The sequence below is a fragment of the Chrysemys picta genome, chromosome 6 (assembly GCF_011386835.1).
Source record: "Chrysemys picta bellii isolate R12L10 chromosome 6, ASM1138683v2, whole genome shotgun sequence".
In the NCBI taxonomy this organism is placed as follows: Eukaryota; Metazoa; Chordata; order Testudines; family Emydidae; genus Chrysemys; species Chrysemys picta.
The window spans coordinates 92068346-92092826 of NC_088796.1; the positions used below are offsets into that span (position 1 = coordinate 92068346).

At 39.4% G+C, this 24481-nt stretch overlaps 1 protein-coding gene and 1 pseudogene across 4 annotated transcripts in view; one reads left to right on the top strand and one right to left on the bottom strand.

Annotated features, from left to right (window-relative positions):
* The window catches only part of RFX3 (regulatory factor X3), a 218616-nt gene that overhangs the window by 65238 nt on the left and 128897 nt on the right, over positions 1 to 24481 (top strand). The gene's annotated exons all lie outside the window — the stretch shown is intronic.
* LOC135972455 (uncharacterized) lies at positions 4917 to 7403 on the bottom strand (annotated as a pseudogene).

Genomic DNA, 24481 nt, shown 5'->3' on the forward strand with positions numbered 1-24481 from the left:
TGTTTTTGAAAAAGGATACAAATCTATAGCTTTTATGTCTCAAGTATTTCTGCTTCACTGTTCTACAGGATGATTAATATTTTATAATGAAATTCTGTTTTCCAAGAAGAAAAAACAATCAGGGTAAAATATGAAAAATGTTTTAGTTTGTCCAAGGCTAATGTTGACTTAAATAGGTCTAGGTCTTCATGGTTGACAGCTGCAGATAATTAGCTTTTTCTTCCTTAACAAAGAAAGCAAATGGAGCCGCAAGACATTCATTGCCTTTTCTGTCATCATAATAATAATGTATGTATTTAACTTCTGCATTTCTTTAAATTGATTTAGTGCTAAGCTGCCTACATTACATATAATGGGAGTGACAAGTGAAAGCTGCGAAGTATATTTGTGCTGCAAGAGGGAGAATGATTGACATCTAGGTTCTTCTTTATAAGAAACAGCAATGTTTCAGTGCTTTATTTATTTTTTTAAAATCCTAAATATATCATTCTTAACACTGTGGAGTTTAGAAATAAATTTTGAAAAAGGGTTGCCATTTGCACTTCTCTTAGTGCGGAAACAACAAAGGTAAAATATTCTAAAAGATCTTTCTCAGTTGTGTAAGATGTTCTAGCTCTATGCCAGCACTGCAAATTACAGAGAAAAGAATATGGATTTTGGATTGCTAAAATAACTTTTTTTTTCTCATTCCTAATTGATTGAAAATCTGTCTGCTTGAAAGAAAGCAAGTAATAATGACAAAATCAATGCAAATACATACACATGAAAAGCATAGGGATATAATAGTTTGACTTATGTTAAAGGCATACCGTTTTGATACGAAGCATGCAAGACCTTTGGTTTCTTTTCTGAGAAAGAGATATATGGGGTCCATTTGTGTATTTTATAAGTCACCAGTATAAAACGTATGCTTGCTTTTAGTTTTACTTACTTTACTTGGAGAAGAAGGATGGTTGAGTGGTTAGAATGCTAGACTGGGACTTCGGAGATCTGCATTCAATTTCCTGCTCTGCTACAGACTACCTGTATATGACCTTGGGCAAGTCTCTGATACCTCAGTTGTGTAAAATGGGGATAATAACATTTCTTTGAATGACCTCTATGCATTCTCACTCTTGGGGTGTGCCAGGGGTGCAGCTTGGACAATAAAACAATTTGTAGCCCATTGGAGCGCTCTCTTGCCTCCTTCTGCCTGTCCCTTCACTTTTCTTGAACATTCTGAGAGTGAACCTATAAACGGGAACATGGTGCTTTGGCTGCCTTAGTTCACTCCCAATTGCAGTGCCAGACTGACTGGAGCCTCTCCAGATCTGACTCAGATCCACCTCTTCAAGCAACACCATGCCTTTAGCTAGTTTTTAGTCATAGTTAGTTAATTAGGATTAATACAGTATAATTGTTTTGTTTTACTCCAAGATATTTTTATTTAAATTTGTAAAGATCCATTTGGTTCTGCCCCTGGGTGCAGTCTCCCAGATCCCGTGGTGGATATGAAGAGAAAATAGCTAGACTTTAAGAGATGTGCCTCTTGTCCTGCCATATTTCCTGCTTCTGACGCCCATACTAGGTGTTTGGGGGAAGGAATGCAAGCCAAATTAGGAAAAGAACAAGTTAAACAAATATTTAGGTAAGTTTGAGTTCAAGTCAGCAGGCTCTGGTAAAATTCATCCTAGGGAACATTAAGGAAATAGCTGAAGCAATCTTGGAACCATTAGTAGTTATCTTCAAGGACTCACAGGCGGACAGGTCAGGTCCCAGAGGACTGAATGAGAGCAAACATAGTACCCACCTTTAAAAAGGGGAACACAGAGGATCCAAGGAATTCTAGACCAGACAGTCTAACTTTGGTACCTGGAAAGATGTTGAAACAAATAGTTAAACATTCATAGATCAGCCTATAGAACCCAGGATATAGAGATCACTTCCCTACGGTGATGCAAGGTATGTTTTCAGAAGAAGATCCTATGGGAGAAGTAGAATTCCAGGACATTGACTTAGAACCTGGTTACCAAATGACAACATAGGAGTTGCTGCACAATCTTCTCTTTCTGAAGTTGCCATACAATTTCATGAGCTTGTCTCTATAACATCTTTTACTTTTGGAGATACTAGATAGAAGAAACCTCTCATCCTGTTTTTGGTATTCTGGGCATCCCTAATTCCAAGATTACAAAACTAGTATTGGAAGGGCTCTTACCAAAAGGATCTGGTTGAATCATGTGTCTAAGAAGGCTGATCGTGTATACAAGCTGTACTTCAAGAGTTTCTTCCTATTTCACACAAATCCTACTTCCAACTCTGTGGTGGCAACTACTGCTGTCCAATGGGTAAAAGGAGGCAAGATGTATTATACCCAATCTGAAAGGAAAGGTAAGAAGCTGGATACTTTTGGGCAGGAAGATCTTCTCATCCAGTGTAGGCATCAGAATCTCAAATTAAGCTGTGATAGCTAAGTATCAGTTCCATCTCTGGGAGAAGATGGCTATCTTTAAGGACCAGCCTGAATATCAGTCATCGGGATATTTGTCGGTGCCCCAGTTTCTGAGTCTTGGAACAAAGATGCCATGGCTCTAAAGGCACTGGGGATGGAAAAGACTGTTAGCCTGTCAAGGAACTTAAAGCCATGTAGGTTCCAGCTACATTGGTTTTGAAGAAGAGGTTGAGGGAGAAGATTGCCACTGTTAGCAGTGCCAGATGCCACTCATCAGACTTACCAGATCTGTCTGATACTGATGTACCCTCTGTGGTTCTAATTTTGAGATTCAAGTCAGTTCCGGGTTACACTTCAAAGCCCAGTGTTGCGTGGCTGAGTATTTCCCCAGATCTGGTATTTTCCAGGCCTGTGATGCTCCAGTTATGGCACCATCATTGGATCCAAAGAGAACATTAATAGTAGCGGCTGATATCCATCTTCCTCCTCCCTGAGCGGTCCTCAGATCTTACAGACAGAAACTTGGTGATGGAGAAGAGACAGTCTTCTTCAGTTCTGTGATCTGTTTTAAGGGAGATGGGTTGTTCAGTACTAAAAACTGATGACATCCTCAAAGATGAAAGATACTAAATCGACATCTAGATATTATGTGAACAAGTAGGGAAGAGGTTATTCCTTACACCTGTTTTGGGGCTGGTGCATCCATCATAACTAGGGTCCTACCAAGTTCAAGGTCCGTTTTGGTCAAGTTCACAGTCACAGGATTTTTAAAATAGTCAATTTCATGGTTTCAGATGTTTACATCTGAAATTTCATGGTATTGTGACCATGGGGGTCCTGACCCAAAAGAAGGTCATGGGATGTGGGGTCACAAGGCTATTGTAGGGGGCTGTGGGATTGCCACCCTTACTTCTGCGCTGCTGCTGTTAGGATCACTGCATTCAGAGCTGGGCAGCCAGAGAACAGTGGTTGCTGGCAGGGCGCCCAACTCTAAAGCCAGTGCCACTGCCAGCAGCAGCGCAGAAGTGAGGGTCGCGGGGTATGGGTGGGGTGGATTCCATACGTCCAGGTGTTCCCAGCAGCCTCCTCCCCACCCCCCACAGTTGGAGTTGCGGCCTCTATGCCTGGTTCGGGGGCTGACAGCCACCCTCACTTCTGTGTTGCCTTCAGAGCTGGGCTCTCAGTCAGTAGCCGCGGACCTTCCTGCAGCCAGGCTCCAGGAGCGGCCCCTACAGGGGAAGAGGAAGTCCCATCCTTCCCCAGCCTGGGCTGGGACTAGCTGCTGGAGCCCGGAGCATGTTAGGAGCCCCAGTTGGGGCATCCCCAGCCCTGTCCCGCTCCTACAATAGCCAGATTTCATGGGGGAGATCAGATTTCATGGTCTGTGACATGTTTTTTGCAGACGTGAATTTGCTAGGGCCCTAATCATAACATTTATTTTATAGCACTTCACCTAGCAGCAGAGGACAACACACTGGTGGATCAACTCAGCAGGTCCAGAGCAGCTACCCACCTAAACTACCTCTGACAGAGAAAGTCTTTGCCTTTAAGGGTCATCTGGATAGTGATCTGTTTGCAGTTACAATGCCAAGTGCTTCAGAGCAGGAGCACACAGCCTGTCCATTTCAGATGTGTTCCTACTTGACTGGGGAATTTTTCTATTCTACATCTTTTCTCCATTTCCTCTAATCCATGGAGTGATATAGAAGATAAAGCAAGACAATTCCAGAATAATTCTGATTGCTCCAGCATGGGCAAAACAGTAATGATTTTCGGATCTCCTTCATGTCTCTAAAGAAGTATATTGTTTCCCTGTGACTACAGATATGTTATCTCATTAGGACAACTGGATTTTCACCTAGCCCCTCAGTCTCTACGCTTGCCAACATGAGTTGTAGGTCTCTAGCTGGTCTAAAGAAATGATACAACATATCCTGTTAAACTCTAGAAAGCAATCCATTTGTAAGTTCTGTGACCTCAAGTGGAAAAGATTTTTTTCTTTAGGCGTCAAACAATGTAACACCTTCAGTCAGCATCATTTCAGTCCAGGGGCCCTAGACTAGCTTCCAGCAACTGGTGCCCTTGGCGAACCATGCAATCGGCCCCCCCACCCCCAAACCCCAAGGGCAGATCTAGGCTGTGGTTTTTGGTAAACTGGGAAACATTTTGCCCCTTTTTTCCTTTTAATGTTTTTTAAGCATTTTTTTTTTTAAACAGAGGCTTAATTATTTGGTTTTTCCATCTGTCCGTCTGAGATCAGATAAAATAGAGACATGACATTTTCAGAATAGATTTGTACATGACAACTAGAAGATTTTTAAATCTGATTTCAAATAAAAATGCATTAAAAATGTTAATTATAATTTTTATTATTACAAATCCAAAATCATCCATGATTTAACTGCCATTACCACCACATCCAATGTAGACAGAAATAAGAAAACTCTTCAATGAATTTAACCTGTATATAAAAAACACTCTGCTCTTAAAACATGACTTTTCTTGCTTTAAGTTTTGAAAATTCAGTCACTAGTTCTTTTAGATCCAGTTTTCCAGCTATTTCATGCTCTATTGACATTGTGGGCAAGTCCAACGAGTCTCTCTTGTACCACTGTTGAATGCAGATATGTTTTTATCAATTTTAACTTTGAGAAGCTACATTCCCCACTAGCTACAGAAACTGGCAAAGTTAAAAGAATGCATAGAGCTATAAAAATGTTTGAAAAACTGTCTGAGAGTTTATTTTCACAAACAAACGTCAGTACTTCTTCAGGAGTGGAATGTTTCTTAAGTTGTCTTGAAAAAGAGTGAAGTTCACTACACAAATCTGTACCATCAATGTCTTTTGAATTTTCACGAGTCACTGACGACTCCAGTTTTATACAAAATTCTCTTATCTGTTTTGCTGTTTTCTTTTGCAAGTTGTGAATATCATATAGAAATCCAAATACTGACTCTAGCTGCTGCATCTGTTGAAATCTTTCGTCAATCGAGTGAATAGCAGTATCAAGGACTGCGAAGTAGAAATCCACTTTAAACCTTTGTTTTGGGTTCTGAATGGGTGTGTCTTGTCCTTCATACGAAAACTACTGTTTCTTTTGCTGAATGCGAACTGGTTCTGGTTCAAATTCTGTTGGAAAGTCTGTTTCTTCAGCAAGCTCGAGAGAATCTATCAATGTTCTTTTGAACACTGCATCACTTCTGAATTCCTCCAGAATATTTTTAGTTTGCTGCAGTTTTTGAATAGCAGAATGTATGTTCAAGTTCTTTTCCTGACGCTGCTTACTAGTGAGGTTAATCTCAAAAAGGATATTATACCACAAAATGAGTGAAGTCACAAATTTGAACTTGGAAGGGCCATTTGCAAGAACTTCTGCATCTGAACATGCCGTATTGCCAGATGATGCAGTAAAGGTAGTATCATCAGAAATTTCAATTAGAGCATCATAAATGTTTCCAAGTTCATAGCGAAGAGGCTTCAAAGCATCAATGTGACTCTCCCATCTTGTCTGACTAAGTGGTTTCACAGTTAGAGAATTAACATGGTGAGTCAGAATCTCCCAACGGTGTGTTGAGCCTGAGAAAAATACATAAACACGTTGCACCAGATCAAAGAAACTGCTTACCTCCAAACAGCATCTAGCAGCATCATTGACAACCAAATTCAGAGAATGCACACTGCAAGGAACAAAAAAGGCCCTAGGATTGATTTCCATCATTCTTCTTTACACAATATTGTCTTTACCCTTCATATTACTCCCATTATCATAGCCTTGGCCACTTAAGTTTTCAACAGATAATGACATTGTTTCAAGCTCTTGTAGAATAGTTTCAGTCATAAATGCTCCAGTCGTCTCCTTCAGTGGTACGAAACCCAAAAAAGGTTTCTTTATGAGCACTTCAACATTATCTTCATCTGCAGACTTTTCCATATCCACAAAACAAATGATCATCGTCATTTGTTCAACATGACTCACATCTGGTGTACAGTCCAGTATTATTGAAAAGTATTTTGCAGAATGGGCAGCTTCTACAATTTTCTTTTTAATGGCATTTATTAGGATTTGAATCCGTTCATTCTGCATATTTTTTCCTAAGTAATGTACCTGTGTTTCATAATCAGTTATTTTACGTAAATGCTCCTTCATGAATGGATCAAACAAAGCTAGGTATTCGACAACTTTTTAAAAGTTTCCATTACCTGGAATGTATAATTTTTCATTTCTACAGCAGCCGCAGAATGCTAAATTTTGCCCATCGAGAACTCTCACTAAAGCAATCAGACGCTCTAATATTTGTTGCCAATATTTTCTTTTTCCTTGATCACACGTAAATTTTCTTCGATAGTTTTTCCTTTTTTCAATTGTAATTCAAGTTCTTTCCAATTTTGAAAACATTCCAAATGTTCTGTACTTCTTTCATGTGAAGAGAGAATTGAAGATATGTTTTTCAGTCCTTCGAACCATTTTCAGTAAGTGATGTACCAATTGCTTGATTTCTAAACAACATGCAGCAAAAGCAAAACAGAGTCCTTCGATACTGAATATTGTAACCAGTTTCGATGAATTTCTTCCCCATTAATGCGTTTCCTCTTGTAATGCTGAGCAGAGAATTTTCTTTTATTTCCATCCTTAGGGAAGGGAAATTCATGAACTTGTTTGGGTCCATGTTCCACGAGTATTTGCCGCACACAGTGATCACATCTGGGCCATGAAGCTGGATCACCATACTGTAACTTGTTTGTAACTTCCTCATCCTTTCTTCTTTCTACTTCATTTGCTTCAATTTCTGCATGTGTTTCTGAAGTTGAATAAATTTTCTCCATTTCCATATCAGTCTGATGCTGTGAGCTGCCTTCATCTAGAAGTAAGTTTCCATCATCTTGAATTTCCAAACTGCTTTTTTTGTGGATGTGAGCTACCCTCCTCTGCAAGTAAAATCCCTTCATCTGGATGCTGTGAACTGTCTCCATCTTTATTTGGATCAACGAGAAGATATTTCAGGAAGGATCCCTGCTGTTTTGCTTGGTCCTTTTCCTTCTCAGCCTTTCGTTTACGATACTCAGCTCCTGAGGGTTTTCTTTTTCCTCTTTCTGCCATGGGGTATTTGAATATTGTTGTGTACTGTGCTCCCAACTGCAAGCATTATAACATTAAGGATGGCTGACACACCCACCACATGGTTGGTGATTTAAACCACATTGCAGCCATCCCAACATGTCTTTTCACTGATTAAAGGTTCAATGATTAGTAACATACACTCATTTACCTATTAAAACAGTTAGTTACAGTGTTTACACAGAAACAAAATGACCTTTTTCAACATTATAACCCAACACCGGTTGCTTGGAAAGTAATCCCCTTCCTCACGGTTACCCACTTAGAGTGTGATGTCATCACTTTCATAGTCTATTAAACATTAACGCTGTTACTTTTCTTTTATGGACCTTATTTATTACATGTAAGCCAGTTATAACAAAGAAAAGTTCATAATTATATAGCCCAATAATAACGCTAAGGTTTAATAACGCTTAAAGATGCTCACATTTTGGATTTATAATGCTAAAAGACTTTATTCTTTGGCACCAAGAAACACAATTTTCCACAGTATTCACTCGATTCTTAACCATCTACCTGCAACATATGTTAAAATGAACGTTTGACACGTATCGACTCGCGATGTCGCTGCATAAATTTCCGGCTATGCGACCTTGATATATATCCAAATTAGGTGTCACTAGCATTGCAGCTCTTGCCGCTGGCTGATGTATTTCATTGTGGCTGAGTTATTACTTATCAAAATTGTAGAGTGGGTCATCTTGACCCTACGTCACAAATTGAAATTTTTTTTTTCGCTAAAATATTATTTATTTTGCAGTAAATAAAAGATTTGACATATTAATTCTCAGAAATGTAGAGAAATTAATTATAATTCATATCCCCTCCATACGTGTTAGGAATTGAAATAATGACATCTTCATTATTTTATTTGTATTTGTTTTCATCTTTTTCACTGATTTTCATTTTACTTTTTTTTTAATTTGATTTTTTTCCCTCGAATTTAGCGCCCCATTTAACTTGGCACTTTACACGACCGCCTAGTTCGTCTATATGAACGGGCCTCCTCTGTTTCAGTCCAAACTTGATTACTTGCTACATCTGAAACTATTCGGTCTCTCCTTCTCCTTGCTGAAATCCGCTTAGCTGCCAGTTCAGCTTACCATATGCCAATGGACAGCAGATCTATGTTTACCCATGACTCAATTAAACAGTTTATGAAGGGTATAGTGAATGTATAACCTATGAGACTTCCTACCCCTTTGAGCCTATGAATGATTTATTGATGTTTTATGTGTCAATCAAGACTTACATGTACTATACGAATTATATCTACCAGAAGAGTAAGCGAAATACAAGTCTTGATAGTGTAGCCACTCTTCAGTTTCCCCAAAGACAAAGTGGGCCTCCATCCACATCCTAAATTCCTCCACAAGGTAGTTATTAATTTCCATCTTAATCAGGCAGTTAGTCTACTGATATTTTTCCCCAGACCTCCTGCACCTTCAGGTGAGTGAAAACTCAACACATTGGTTGCTAAAAGGATATTAGCTTTTTGTTTAAATAGGACTAAAGACTTTAGAAAGTCCTCTAATCTCTTTATAACATTCAAAGAAAATAGTAAGTGTCAGGCTATTTTACCTCATTTTTCATTCAGATGGGTTGGGCTGTGTGTTGAAGAGAGCTACAAACTAGACTCTGGCCTCCTTTCCATAAAAATTGGCATGCATTCTACAGGGGCCAAGACAGTTTCTCTATGGCATGCCTTAGCCATATTCCCATTATGTATTAAAATCAGCAGGGTTGCAACATGGAGCTCTGTCTACACATGTACTAAACATTACTCTTGATTTAACATCTAGATTTGATGCACAATACTGTTGAGGAAGGTGGGATGCTGAATCCTAATAAAATCTTCCTCAATTAACAGAATTGCTTATCAAACTATCCCAGGAGTTGGAATGTATAGAGGCCACTCAAAGAAGAAATGTATTGTTACTCACTTGGAATCAGAGTTCTTTGAGATGGATTATATTCATTCATACTCCCTGCCCGCCTTACTCTCTTCTTTTGAGTCCTGATTGCTGTCTAGGACCTGAGGAGACAGTGGAAGGAACTAAGATGTGGCTGCAGTACCATACCACTTTTTAGAGCCTTGACTTCAGAATGGTCAGGAACTCTGAGGGGAAGAGTGCGAGTGTGCTCTACTGGACAGTGCTATGTAGCATTCCACAAGTACATCCTGAGATTCTGAATGCGTAGAGTTCATCTCAAAGAACTTCAATTTCAGGTGACTAACCTTCATTTCTCTTAGTTGCAGAGGTATTGTGAGTATAAATACATGAAAATTTATGAGGCATGGTCTGCATTGTTTTGGGGAAATGGTAGTCATTTTAAAGCAAATGTAAGACTGGAAGTTCATTTTTCACTGTTGACAGAAGCCGGGACCCATTCAAAAAAAGGACAATAATTAAAAAAAAAAAATCAAAAGAAGTTTTCAAGTGTCTCACAAAATTTACTTTAGATTTATTTAGTTTTTTTATCCTTTCTTATTTGTTGGTGTAGTTGACGGAGAACTGTAATAAAAGGATCACATAGTATTAGCTGACTCTAACTAAAACTTTTGAAAGGTAATCTGCAAGAAGGAATACAAAAGAAGGGCTATCAATGTGTTATTTACATTAAATATAGCTTATGTTTGTGTTTTAGGTTACACAACTTGCTGACTTCTGTGTGTAATTTTTAATCATGCATTATGGTGGTAACTTCACATCTGTCATGGAACTTCACAGGAGCATGGAGCTAACCATGGGTGGGGGGTTCTATATGTATTGGGCAAGTTCTGGGGGTGGGAGACTTATGATATTTTTTGAATTTCAAAGTTTTATATTTTTTAATAGCTTTGATTATATACCTTATGAAATATAAAATAGGGATATTTCTCCCAGATCAAAACAATATACTAAAAAAAATCTGTCACTTACCACACCAGTGCCCAACTGTTGATTTGTTCTGTGTACCAGTATAGTTCTGGGGTGTGTGTGCTGAGATGTCCCACAAAACAGAGCTGGGTACCTATGATTCTGGGATACCTGAAAAGCAAAACCAACCCCTTTCCTCCCCCGATAAAATAAATGTGTTGAATGACCTTGATCCTTGCTATTTGGAGTATGCAAAATGTTGAGAGTTGTTGCAAAAAGATTCTGTTATTTTTTGAGAAATTATGATGGGGCACTCTATCCTGGGAAGCAGTGACTCTGAAAAAGATTTGGGAGTCATGACAGATAATTGGCTGAACATGAGTTCCCAGTGCAATGCTGTGGCTAACGAGATCCTTGGATGCATAAACAGGGGAATCTCAAACAAGAATGGAAACGTTTTTTTTCACCCCTGTATTTGGTAGTGGTGCGACCTCTGCTGGAATACTGTGTCCAGATCTGGCGAGTACAATTAAAGAAGGATATTGATAAATTGGAGAGGTTTCTGAGAAGAGCCAGGAGATGATTCAAGGAGTAGAAAACATTCCTTAGATAGACTCAAAGTGATAGACTCAAGGAGCTTAATTTATTTAGTTTAACAAAGAGAAGGGGTAAGGGGTGACTTAATTATAGCCTCTAAGTACCTACATGGGGAATAAATATTTAATAATGAGCTCTTCAGTCTAGCAGAGAAAGGTACAACACAATCCAATGGCTGGAAGGTGAAGCTAGACAAATTCAGACTGGAAATAAGGTATACATTTTTCACAGTGTAATTAACCATTGGAACAGCTTATCCAAGGGTCATGGCAGATTCTTTATCATTGACAATTTTTAAATCAAGATTGGTTGTTTTTCTAAAATATATGCTTTAGGAATTATTTTTGAGGAATTCTGGGGGCTCTGTTATACAGAAGGTCAGATTAAATGATCACAATAGTCCCTTCTAGCCTTGGAATCTAAAAATTTATGTATTGGGAAAATATTCAGGAAGCTGTAATACATGACTGTATGGATCAGATGATATTCTGCATCTCCCATATAAGTGATGGTGCATGTTTCTGCCATTGTCTTGATGTTTCCTGATAGTTTTGTACAGTGATTTTGTTACATTTATATTGTATTCTGATTAGCAATTATGTTTGTTTATAAAGTGTGCAATTCATTTAGATGAGGATGGGCTGCACAAGGCCCTCAAAACCGGTTATGTATTGCGGTAGAGCTGCAGAGGGACACTGGTGTGGCAGCTACTCAGTGGAGCCTCCAGATCACCTCCTTGACAGTGTGAGTGATATTGGGGTGGGCTAAGGTAAGGGCCAAGGTATCCATGGTTATGCAGAACCAGTGGCCTCAGCACTCAGTGAGAGTGGTGCAAATGGAGCTGCCGCTACTCTGGTTGAGAGCCTGAAGTAACTGCCATTACACTTCAGATGAGTAAAGCTCAAATACTTTCTTAGCTTCCTTTGTAAGATGCTTTGAGATTTGTACATGAAAAACTCTGGAAGAGCTAATCATCATCATTTGGGCTGTAAGTGTAGGAAAGGAATCATCTGATTTGCAAAGGTTCTGATTGTGCTGGGGTCTGATCTAACAACGATTAACTGATTTTACTTTCTTGAAGCGAATCAAATCTTTGTGATGAAAAAGGGGAAAATATTGCTTGGGAAAATAGTTTACCCACTTTAATCATGCCTGATGTAATTATTTCCTCAAAGTTAAAATATTAGGCCCGAATCATGTAGGCAATGCTGTATGAGCGAACCTTAGTGCCTGCTCATAGCTACTTACAAAATTGGGGACTTAGGCTTCAGGGAATCTCGTTTGATCCTCAACTCAAGTCTGTAGATTTTCTTTCAGAAATGTCACTTGCTGAGGACAACTGCAGCCATGGCTGAAATCTGTGAGATTTCTTTACAACTCAGCTGCCCGCTCCTGTTGCCATAGAAATGGATGTCAGATTGGAGGGGGTTGGGGGAAAAGCGGGGTGGGTAAGTGCTTTAAAATAATCACTGGTTCCGTTTTGAAAGCATGATTATTGTAAAGTACTTACTTTTTTGTTGCTCTGACATTAGCTTCTATAAGTGGAAACAGCAGTGAGCCACTGACTTGTTAGAACTCCTTCTAGTATATTTCAGTTGTGGCATTTGGTTAAAATTCTCAAAATCTTTTTATTTTAAATACAACTAACATACCTAAGGCCTGATTCTGAAAACACACATGAATAACTTTACTCCCATGAGTGAAGTTTGTTCATGTGCAAGTAGGTGTTGGCAGGATTGGGCCTATGTTTCGGAAGATAAGTTTTTGTATATGTTCTTCTTCAGTAGTTTAAGTGAATGGCCATGATCCTAAAATTGAATGCCTGCCAATGAATCCCTGCATCTACATATTATTATTGACTGCTCTGTGCCTTTGTGCTGTCACAGGCATGTGTGTATGAACAGTAGATTGCCAGATCACAGCCCCATTTACTGCTCTAGTCTTTAGGGTAGCAGGAAATATGGTAAAACTGAACTGCAACTACCAAACTCATGTCACATAGACCATCAAACAGCCAGTTGATGACATCTTGCAGTCCTTACCAACTTGGCTAGATGTTTGGAACAGCAACCTTGAGATGAAAGATTTTTTTTATCCAATTATCAGTGCCCTAAGCCATCCAGTCCCTCCTATTTTTTTTCCTATTCTTAATACTGTGTTGTTTGTCACGCAGGTATTTGTAACAGAAGTTATCACTTTATATAGTAAATACATGTACATTGTACAGCGTTCATGGTGTGAAATACTTATTTAATAAAACAGGAAACGACACAATGATTTCAGCACAATGTATTAATTCTTGTGTCTTTAAATGTTATGTAGTTGCCTTTCTAATAATTGCAACCATTTCAAGTTGTTTCAGCTGGATGAAGGATGAAAAGGGAGAATTTTTTATTTGCCTGTCTCCGTGTTGTGGTTAACGTCTACTTTTACTTGTTTAGCTATGAACATTCTGTTTAGAATTACGTTGCTTCTCATCAGTTTTTCTTTTTTCCCCCCTACCTGTAAAGTATATTGGATTTTAGTTACATTTCTGTTTATGAAAAATTGACAAAGGAACTTACATGCCTTTTGAATTATGGAATATGTTTACATATGGTAACTCATTACTTCATGGAAAGGAAAACTCATTTTAAGAAGAGACTTTTACTTACTTACTTATTGTTTTAAAGAGATTCAATCATTTAGGGTGACATTCATCTCCAGACCAAGGTCCTGCATGAAACCCTGTTCATCACACAAGCCTCACTTAAGTTCTTAACTAGGGTTTGTATGGTGTATACTGCCTTGAGGATGGTCCAGCTGCACTGGGGTGAATTTTACTTTAATTCTACATCTAGGCTGAGATTTTCAAAGGATCTTAAAGAAATTGAGCACTCAGCTCCCACTGAATTTCAGTAGGAGTTGGGCATCTAACTCTACATTCCTTTGAAAATGCCAGACCTAGTGTACAAAGCAATAAAACAAAACAGACAAAACACACACATACACAACTTTGCATATAGAGGAGTAGTACCAGAGAAATTTGATATGAGAACAATTATTGATAATCTCTGTGGAACTGCTCCGCAGGGAGCCAAAAATTGATGGGTCTAACTGAAATAAACTACTCTAGCTAAAATAAAAAAGATACTCAGCAGTCATGAAGAACTCAAGATATGGCAAAGTTGGACCTAAGACTGTTACTCGTAAAAAAAGAAAATGATGCTTAGGGTAAATAGTGTGTCCTAGATTCCAAGGGAAAAGGAGAAGGAATTATCAGGACTAAAATCTCTGAACATGAGGAATGGATTATTGCTTGAAGTCAAGTTTCTCTCTTTCTGGAGAACTAACTCAAGAGAAGGTGCCCACTGGTGGGTCATTGTTAGAGTATGTCTGCACAGCAGTTAACACCCATGCTTAGCCCAGGTCAGCTGGCTTGGGTTCATGGGGCTCTAAAATTGCAGCGTAGATGTTTGGGCTTGGGTTGGAACCCAAGCTCTGGGACCCTCTGAAAGGTAGGGTCCCAGAGCCCAGTCTCCAGCCTCGGCCCAAATGTCTACATTGAAGTTTTACAGTTCTGCAAACCTGAGTCAGCTGACATGAGTCAGCCACCGGTGTTTAATTGCTATGTAGGCATACCTTCAGAGTCCTCAGTCCACTTATTGGACGTTTTGTTGTAGAGTGGCATGATAGAAAATGTTTTGATCCAGGTTTGTTTGTGTAGGTAGTTTCTGGTTTGGTATTGTCAAAATATTTAAATACCTATAATGCACTTGGCAGTGTACAAGACAAAACAGAGAGTCAGTATCCCAGGCATCTCACATTTACACATGATTTTGATAATAAATTGGGAAATTAATAAAAATATTATGCTAGTAGAAATCTGGATAGGTATACTTAGGAAAAAATATTGTAAACAAGTTTACATCGGTGCAAAATATTTTAAAATTAATGTATTGTTTTAAGTGATGAAATCAAGAATACTAATCCGTAAATTTTTTAGAAATTAACTTTTCCACAGTTGGTTTATTTTACTTTTGGATTCCCTCTTCATAGAAGCCAAAACATTTGGTTCCAAGTTGTGCTCTGAAATAAGGCATGAATTCCCTGCTGAATGGGCGCAAGGGTTCACTCATGTAATAAGTTGATCGATTGGGGACCAGGATAGAAAGTATGTTTAGCTCTTCCTTTCTGTATGTCCTTTCCCATCCTTTGTCACACTATTTAGAAGTGCTGCTATGCATACATCTAAAGTAGCAAGTTGTACAGTACAGAAGGCATACTGAAAACTGCATGCTTATATGTTGGTAAGCAGTAAAGGGATTTTTTTTTTTTTTTTAAAGCATGACTTATAGCAGTGTATGTTTATTCCAGAGCAAAATACAGGAGAATAAGTGAATTTTAAGGCTTTTTCCCTGCTTAGGAGGAATAAATTTCATTTTAACATATTATGTATTTATATATCAGATATCTGTTACTAGAAAATTTTAAATTTAGATTTTTTTAAAATATGTTTTTAGAAATTTATATATATATTTACTTTTCCTGGTGTTTCAAGAGGAAAAATACTGATTTATCGTAAAAATAGAAATAAATTTGGTTGGTTGGTTATTTTATTGACCAGCTGGGAGCAAGTGGAGATAGCTTGAGCTGTTTTATTGATATGAGATGCCTTATTTGGGGGGGTTTGTAATAGTGCACAATACAAGCCTGTGTGTTTGTTTATCTGTCTGATTATGTAGCGATATCTGTGCAGATATCTATAAATATAAGCATACAAATTTATGTTTTATAAAAGATGGGGTACCATTTAAAAACTGGAGTTTTAATATCTACAGTGGATAATTTAACAATCATATTTACATCAATTTTTATTCTAAGAATATGAAATACCTCAGTAAGGGAAATATTACTGAAAAGTAGTATGCAATGTTGTAGCTATCTTGGTCCCAGGATATTAGAGAGTCAAGGATGAGATAATATCTTTCATTGAACCAACTTCTGAATGGTAATATCTATTTTTAAAATGGAGTCAACTGTACCTTTGATAAAAATTTCAAACTATTGTATGAGTGTTTATAGCCATAATTTGTATCCTTTAAGTGCCACATTCTAGATTTATGTTTTAACATTTATCACTGACATTCTGAGGGGAAAAGTTTTGACAAGCAGGTTGGCCTTTCACAGTCCATGGAGCAACCAGGGCAATCTAATCACTGTATACGGTAGGCTGAAGGCTGCAAAATGTTTATTGATTCAAAAGTAATTTATTGTACATTTTGCAAATATGAGGCAAATGTGTTTCATAGGTCTCTGTGTTCTCTAATATAATAGGTATATCACATTTTAATTTCCCATTTCTTGTTATAGTTGTCAGATATACTTTATGAAGACACAAAGAGAAAAATAAATAATTGAATTACAGGGTTATCAATACAGGATATTACATCCATTAATATAATAAAGCCATATGAGCAAACAAAACTTGCATTATAGATTCTCCTCTCTATGATTAGCTTCTCTAGAAGGTACAAAATTACATTGTGTTCTGTAATTTTTTGTAAAGAATTTCCCACATGGCCTGGGGAGCAACAGTCTAATGCAGATATCACTTTAACTTGTGTCCTCCTACATATAAGTATTAACACTAATCCACTATTCCTTTGGGATGATTTAGGAAAATATTAAATTTGATTTTTAAATTAATTTAGCTTAAGTTTTTTTCTTTGAGCAATTATAACTCTAATACATGTACTGATAATTTTGGATATGTTTAAGTGGTGTCATTTCCAGGATTTAATGGAATTTTAATAATACATTTTATACCTCTTGTGAGAATAAATTAGCAAAAAAGCCTTGTTGTTTAGATGTTTATTCATTAACTGAAAAGTTTTGTTTGAGAGGGTTGACCTATACTTCCACACCAGTTTTGTCCTGAACCCATCCCAGGTCATTTTCACAGGCAGACACATTCAGTCATATCTAGCTTTCAGGTGGGAAATTTCCTGTATTTGAGGTAAGATTGAAAAAGGTCCAACTGCATCTTCTCCTTATGCTCCCTCATTACTCCTGAGGCAATTCTGCACCAAAAAATTAAAAATTCTGCTAAATGCTGCATATTTTATTTGTCAAAATAACACAATATAATCATGCCAGTTTCAATTATTTTGGTAATTTATTTAAACTACAATACAGAAAAAAGTCACAATATCTATTTAGCATTTCCTAAAGAAATGAAAGTTAAGTTACAAATACTTGGTAACCAATACCCTGCATTCCAGTTATAATCATTGCTAGCTACTTTGGGAAATGCTTGGTTCTGACTGTCCTGACATTTTATTGGCTGCTTGCTAAACATTTTATTTGTCCTCAAGGTCTTTTTTTTTTTTTTTTTTTAATGGGTAAGTAAAATAGACCCTGAGCTGTAATCTAACCCCATTGTGACACTCTGGCACAGGAAAAAAGCAACAAAGCACATAGATCTTCCTAGCTGAGGATTCCCTTACTGTCGTTTACAATAAGGCTGCTTCACACCACTGTGGCAATATAAAGGAGCCTTAAAACTTTTACACCTGTTTTATGTTTGTGGGGGAATTCACTAAGAATGAGAACGATTAACTAACAATAATAGTAACAACTATGCAGGCAGACTACTACATTTTCTGCTTTGTCTGAGGGGACAGAACCTACCTCATGCCTACGTCCAAATAGCCCGAAGCCCTATTCTTCCTCACTGGGTGCGCTACAGTACTCCGCGAGAGGGACAGAGTTTCACTCTCACGCATGCCCAGACCTCCTCCCCACGCTGATTTATGTCTCCGCCAGCTTCTCCAGGTGCTCAACCAGACACGCCCGGGCTGCTTGGGAAATGTTAAATGTGTGTCCCCCGCAAATTTCTTTGCTTCCCCATTTTTTTGTGACGAAGCAAAGAAATCTGCAGGGGACATTAATTCTATGCACATGCAGTGGTGCAGAATTCCCCTAGGATTACATTATGTCATGTGGAATATATATCCACCTGGAAAATACAGTGTCAACAGCAGTCCTGCAGTATTTCCAACCAGGTCTTGGTTATGCATGTTAAGCTGGGGTACATCTACACCACGAAGAAAACTCCGCAGGAGAAGAGTCTCAGAACCTAGGTCAACTGAATCAGGCTCTTGCTGTGGGTAAATGTGGCAGTGTAGATACTTGGGCTGGAGTGAGGGCTCACAGACCCTCTGTCCTTGCTGGTTTTTAAAGCCTGGGTTCTATCCTAAGCCCAAATGTCTACACAACTATTTTTAGACCCACGAGCATAAGTCAGTTGACCTGGGCTCTGAGACTTGCTGCCATGGGGTTTTGGGGTTTTTTGGAGTGTTTGCTGTGTAGCCATACTCTGAGACCTCATTCTTGATTAAATCACAGATGTATTATGGTAGCTTTCTTTGCTACTGACTTTGCATTCAACAGCATGATGCAAAAAGCCAGACCTGTGTTCACTGACATACTAATATCTTGAGAATTATTAAGGGTGAACCAAAGGAATTAAGAATTAAATCTTGCTTTAGAATATTTTTCATATGATAAAAATAGTTTTCTGTTTGCAAGGAGTGGCTCCTTACCACACTTTCTCTTTTTCTAATGCCATGTGAGTTGACTATTGTGTCTATTGAAAGAGCAAGGTCTGGCATGCTTTCAACAGTGGAATCCACCTGGAAACTTCTTCGTCTCCAATGTTGTGTGGATTAAGGGTGAAGTTAGTTTCATATTTTCATTGAGGACTCTGCCTTGCCTTTATTGGATTGTTGAGGAATAGGGAGAGGAGGCTCTTTCTAAACATATATCCTGGAAGGATATTGTAATATTCTAATATTGTAGCTATAGACAGTTTACACATTGTTATTAATATTACAGGGAAAACTGAATAAGGATCTGTTAAGAGTGGTCTGTTCAGTGTCCCAAGATTCATTATCTGCTTTTATTACTGAGTTTTAAAAGTCTAGCTGCTTGGGTAGTTGTTATATCAAGAAAAATGACTCTAATATTACAATGTATTATTATTTTATTAGTATGAACTAGGCCAATTTCTTCCCATGTATTCTTTGGCACTTTTTGTTGTTCAATTATGAACAGGTCACAAGTATTACTGTGACTATCAAGATATTCAGCCATGTTCACAGACACATCATCCCTTTGAAATTTCACTTCCCTTGAAATGCATTTGCACCCTATCCCCAAAGTAGGGTTTCAATATGTGAAGACTTATAGTTATGATTTTTGGGTAGGCTGACAAATAGTGAAAAAAACAAAGTGGTATGTCTTGAGTATAGTGAAGCTTGTATTCCAGTCTCCAAGATAATTAAGGCAGCATGCCAACTAAGCTGACTCAAATCTGCAAGTTGGGAGCCTTGGAAAAGGTTAATGGTACTTAACCAATTAAGAGTGCACTATTGCTGTTTCATTAATTTGTCACAAAACAACTAAATATTTAAAATGAGGATATAGTTGACATTTTAAATTGCTTCCTGTGAAATAATGGTTGCTTTGTGCGTGATTTTTATTAAAGAAAGCATGATGGAGTTCTTGTGCACCTTCCTACATCTGTGATCTGTATCTTACTTGACCTAATTTGCCATGTAATCATCCTCTCTGCCAAAGTCCCTCTTTAAAACTCCTTGGGACCTATAAAGCCTAGTTCTCTCCTTAAAGAAGTGTTAACAAATAGCGACATATACAAGAACAAATAAAAAGTCTATACAAAAAAAGTGGAACAAACAAGTCTCATGCTTAATGCCACCAATCCCTTGTGTTTTTTGTTTCTTCCCTCCATCCATCCATCTTTGATAGGTTGTCTATTTAGGGCCTGATCCTGCAAATACTAATGAGCATATTGCTTACTGCTATGAAAAAAGTTTGTGATCATGGAATTAAAGACTATCATAATGTATATGGCATGCAGAAAGGCCAAAATTAGAGGTGCACAGGCAATCTTAATTCTGGCATTTTCTAATTTTTGAGTTTTTGACTTTGCAACCTTAACATTATTACTATTTATTATTATTTTTTTTAGTGATAGATTTGTCACCTTTGGTTTAGAGAAATGAACATATAAAAATTGGATTTGAGCATATAAAAATTGGATTTAACCATACCGTATTTTATGGATAAAAAGTTCCAATTGGAATTCTTGAATTATCTTAATGTTTGCTACAGCGTAGTTGATAGCAGTTATTTTATAAACTGTTTCCTATGTAATAACTGAGTAATGATTATATCCAGGGCCGGCTCCAGGCACCAGCCCACGAAGCATGTGCTTGGGGCGGCGCAGCGGGGCGCTCCGGCCCGAGAGCGGGGCCGCGACTGGGCTCACCGCCCTCCCTGTGGCGCTCCGGCCGCCAGGGAGAGCGGAGCCGCAGCGGGCTCGCCGCCCTCCCCCCGGCGCTCCGGCCGGTCGGGGAGAGCAGGGTCGTGACCGGGCTCGCTGCCCTCCCCCCGGCGCTCTGGCCGCCGGGGAGAGTGGAGAGCCGCGGCCGGGCTCTCCGCCCTGATCCCGGCACTCTGGCCGCTGGGGAGAGCGGAGCCGCGGCGGGCTCGCTGCCCTCCCCTGCCGCGCTGGGGGGGAGTGGGGGTGGCTTTTTTGCCTAGGGCGGCAAAAAAGCCAGAGCTGGCCCTGATTATATCTATTTTTTTGTTTTGTTTTTTAGCATTAGGTATATACACTAAGGTTTTAGAAGGGATATAACTAGTGCTGTTTAGTTTTAGGCTACATCTACACCTAATGTTGTGTTTCAGTGTAGCCACTTGCTACAGCCATGGGCGGGGTTTTACCATCACTGTAGTTAATCCACCTACCTGAGATGTGTTAGCTAGGTTGACAGAAGAATTATTTCTTTGACCTAGCACTGTCTACACTGGGAGTTACCAGAACTTAACTAAGTCACTTGGGAGTGTGCATTTTTCACACCCCTGAGCCACATAACTGGGTCGACTTAACTTTTTAGTCAAGACCTGGCCTAAATGTCTTACAATTCAATAACATATTTTTATTATACGTTCATATTCATGAAAAATATGCGGTAGGAGGATGTGACAAAATGGGAAATATCTATTATTTTGTATAAAGAGTGCACATACCCCTCTGTGTGTTTGCTTATGATGGGTTCCTGGCTATGGAGTTACAGAGACCAAGCAGAAAAGGCCAAACAATGGCAAAGATAAGAGAATCTTAGAGAATACCATGGCTGCTTAAGAGAACAATTGGGGGAGCTGTTAATTGAGGAATGCCCCTACTTGGCTGCCTTCAGACTGGCAAACCAGGATACATCTAAGATTCAAGTGGCTACTAAAACATTATATATGCTAACCTGCAGAAAGGGAGGGGGATGTTGTCAGCTGCTGCAGGTTGACACAGACTGACTGGGAGTCAGGGTCTGAAGCGTTATGTTGGTCCTCAGGAGAATGGGAGGCAGCAAGGCTAAGTCATGTCTACCTGTAGGCTCGAGAGGAATTCCAGGTGTTGGTGAGAAAATGTGCATACAAGTCTTTTTGTTGTTTTAAATCCATTTCTCTTAGCACTCTGTACCTTTTGGCAAATAAATCATACTTTGTTTTGAAGAAGCCGAATCTGGGTCATGCATACTATTAATGTCCATAAATTCCTAAAGGGAAACCCTTGCAGTTGCCAAAGTCACTGGGCCTGCTAGGCATCATTGCTGCCAACTGGGGAGGGGCAGGTGTAACTCCGAGATCCAGTCAGTGTGATTGGATCATGCGGTCTCACTTCAAAGAGATGTGGAGGCATGGTCCTGACATTTGAAAGGGGTTTACTTGTGGGACTCGAAAAGTCTCAGAAGAGGCCGTTTACCCAGGGATCATGACAGAAGCTGTTTGCCCGTTAAATAAAAATGGTTAATACTTGTTTGATTAATTACTATCAGTTTTTATAGTCTTATAACATTGGTAATAAATTGCTAATATTTATAATAGCTGAAGTGAAAGGTTTTTAAATCACTGCTTCTCCCTCATACAGTTGCTTCCATAGAATTCTAGTTTTGGAAAGTGACTGATATGCCATGTGTATCTGTGATCATCTGACATTAGTTAGGCATAGGAGGGTTCTTCCTGAACTTGGTATCATTTCCTCTTCCCCCACCAGACACTTGTTTATGTATCCCAAAACTGTTGTTCTCTAACCTGACATGAATTGTTTTTTCTTTATTCCTATAATTTGTGCCTGTTACTAGTTAGTCATATTTGTACATACTGTAGTATCTAGAAAAAATTCCCTTAAAATCAGCCCAACTTCTAACTTTCTAGGAGCTCTAGAATTCTTGCAAGCAAATTCTACTGCAAGTAACTACTACAAGCAGTACTTACTTGTAGCCCAGAAAGCATTTTTGATCTTTTCTAAATCTTTTCTATTTCAATCCCAGCTTACTGCAAAATATTATTCAGTAGAACCTAACTCATCCTCATTAATGAGGATGATCTCCAGTCCAGTATAGTGGGGTCTGTACTGTAGTGAGATCTTTGCTCAATGGAACCAACATTTACATCATGTTCCTCTCAGGGCTGTGGGATATTAACACATCTCCCTCTACTCTCTACAGTTCCCTTTCCTCTGCCTGATCCCTTCACTGCACAAGATAATTAATCCTGTTTCTCCTCCTTCCTGGTACTAAGATAATGGGTGTTGGAGTAAATAATTTAACCTGGCCATTGTACTGAGGAAGGATAGTCCAAGTGCCAGTGCTGTCCCCTTTTATTTGTGATTGGAAAGGAAATAGTTGGGGGTAGTACTTAGGGGAGATCATATTTTGCTATCAGTGACTGTAATATTATAACTATCACATTGTAGTTTCAATGACTGTAAGCTCTTTGGGGCAGGAAGTGTGATTTATTACATGTTATATGGAACCTAATACAATGGGACCCAAACTGCTTTATCTAAATAAATTGCTACATGCATCATGTGTAAGTGGGTCATATTATGAATTGGGCCAACAATTCTCAAATTGTGTCGAGACCCCAAAGTGGGTTGCAACCCCATTTTAATGGGGTTGTCAGTGCTGGCGTTAGACGTGCTGGGGTCTGGGGTCAAAGCCCAAGCCCCATCACCCGGGGCCAAAGCCCTGGGTGGCAGGGCTCAGGTTACAGCTCCCTTGCTTGGGCGGTGGGGCTCGGGCTTTGCCTTTTCCCCCCACCCCACCCAGGGTGGTGGGGGTCAAGCTTGGCCCCCCTTTCCGGGGTGGCAGGGTCCCAGGTGGGCTCAGGCTTTGGTTGCCCCTCCTGGGGTCATGTAGTAATTTTTGTTGTCAGAAGAGGTCATGGTACAATGAAATTTGAGAACTCCTGAATTAGGCCTTCAACTTGAAAGATATTAATAACTTGATTCAGACTTTGTATGAAAAAAGCATCAGTTTGAATCTGATTTGAAATAAGAAAACAAATGGTTACAACTCTTTTGTTTGAAAAAGTTAAAAAGGTACTTAAGCAACTTGTGTATTTCATCTGTATACAGATAAATCATTGCCAGCATTAATCATTGTCATCATAGGTATCTACACCAGTGGTTTTCAAACTTTTATTCTGGGGACCCAATTGAAGAAAATTGTTCATGCCCTTGATCCAACGGAGCTGGGGATGAGGGATTTGGGGTGTGGGAGGGGCTCAGGGCTGGGGAAGAGGGTTGAGGTATGGGGGTGAGGGCTGCAGGGTGGGGTCAGGAATGAGGGGTTCAGGGTGTGGGAGGGGGCTCTGGTCTGGGGTAAGGGGTTGGGGTGTGGGAGGGGGTCAGGGCTCTGGGCTGGGGGTGAAGGCTCTGGGTGGGGCCGGGAATGAGGGGTTTAGGGTGCAGGAAGGGGTTCCAGGTTTGGGGGGCTCAGGGCTGGGGCAGGGATTGGGGCATGGACTTATTTCTGGCGGCTGCCGGTCAGCAGCGCCCTGGAAGCGGCCAGTAGCAGGTCCGGCTCCTAGGTGGAGGCGCACGACTCTCACTCACAGGCACCGTTCTCCCCCAGTTCCTATTGGCCAATTACCGGCCAATGGGAGTGCAGAGCTGGTGCTCGGGGCGGGGGCAGCATGTGGAGCCCCGTGGCCCCCCTGCCTAGAAGCCTGACCCACTGCTGGCCGCTTCCAAGGCGCAGCGCGGTGTTGGAAGAGGTAGGCACCTTAGCTAGGGCAGCACCGCTGATCGGACTTTTAATGTCCCGGTTGGTGGTGCTGACCAGAGCGACCAGTGCCTGAGATGCCGCGACTCAGTACTGGGTCGCAACCCAAACTTTGAAAAACACTGATCTACACTGTATCATTGTCATCTTCTCTTCAAATCAGTTTAGTGCAAACTTTTTTTATAATACATTCCTGGGAATTACATCGAACCTAAATATAATAGGCAAAAAAATATAAATGTTATTTGAAACCTTTCATTTAAGAGTATTCAGTGATTTATAGAGATGAAAATTCTTTTCTTATACTGGACATTATAAACATTTTTCTTGTACTAGAGACAA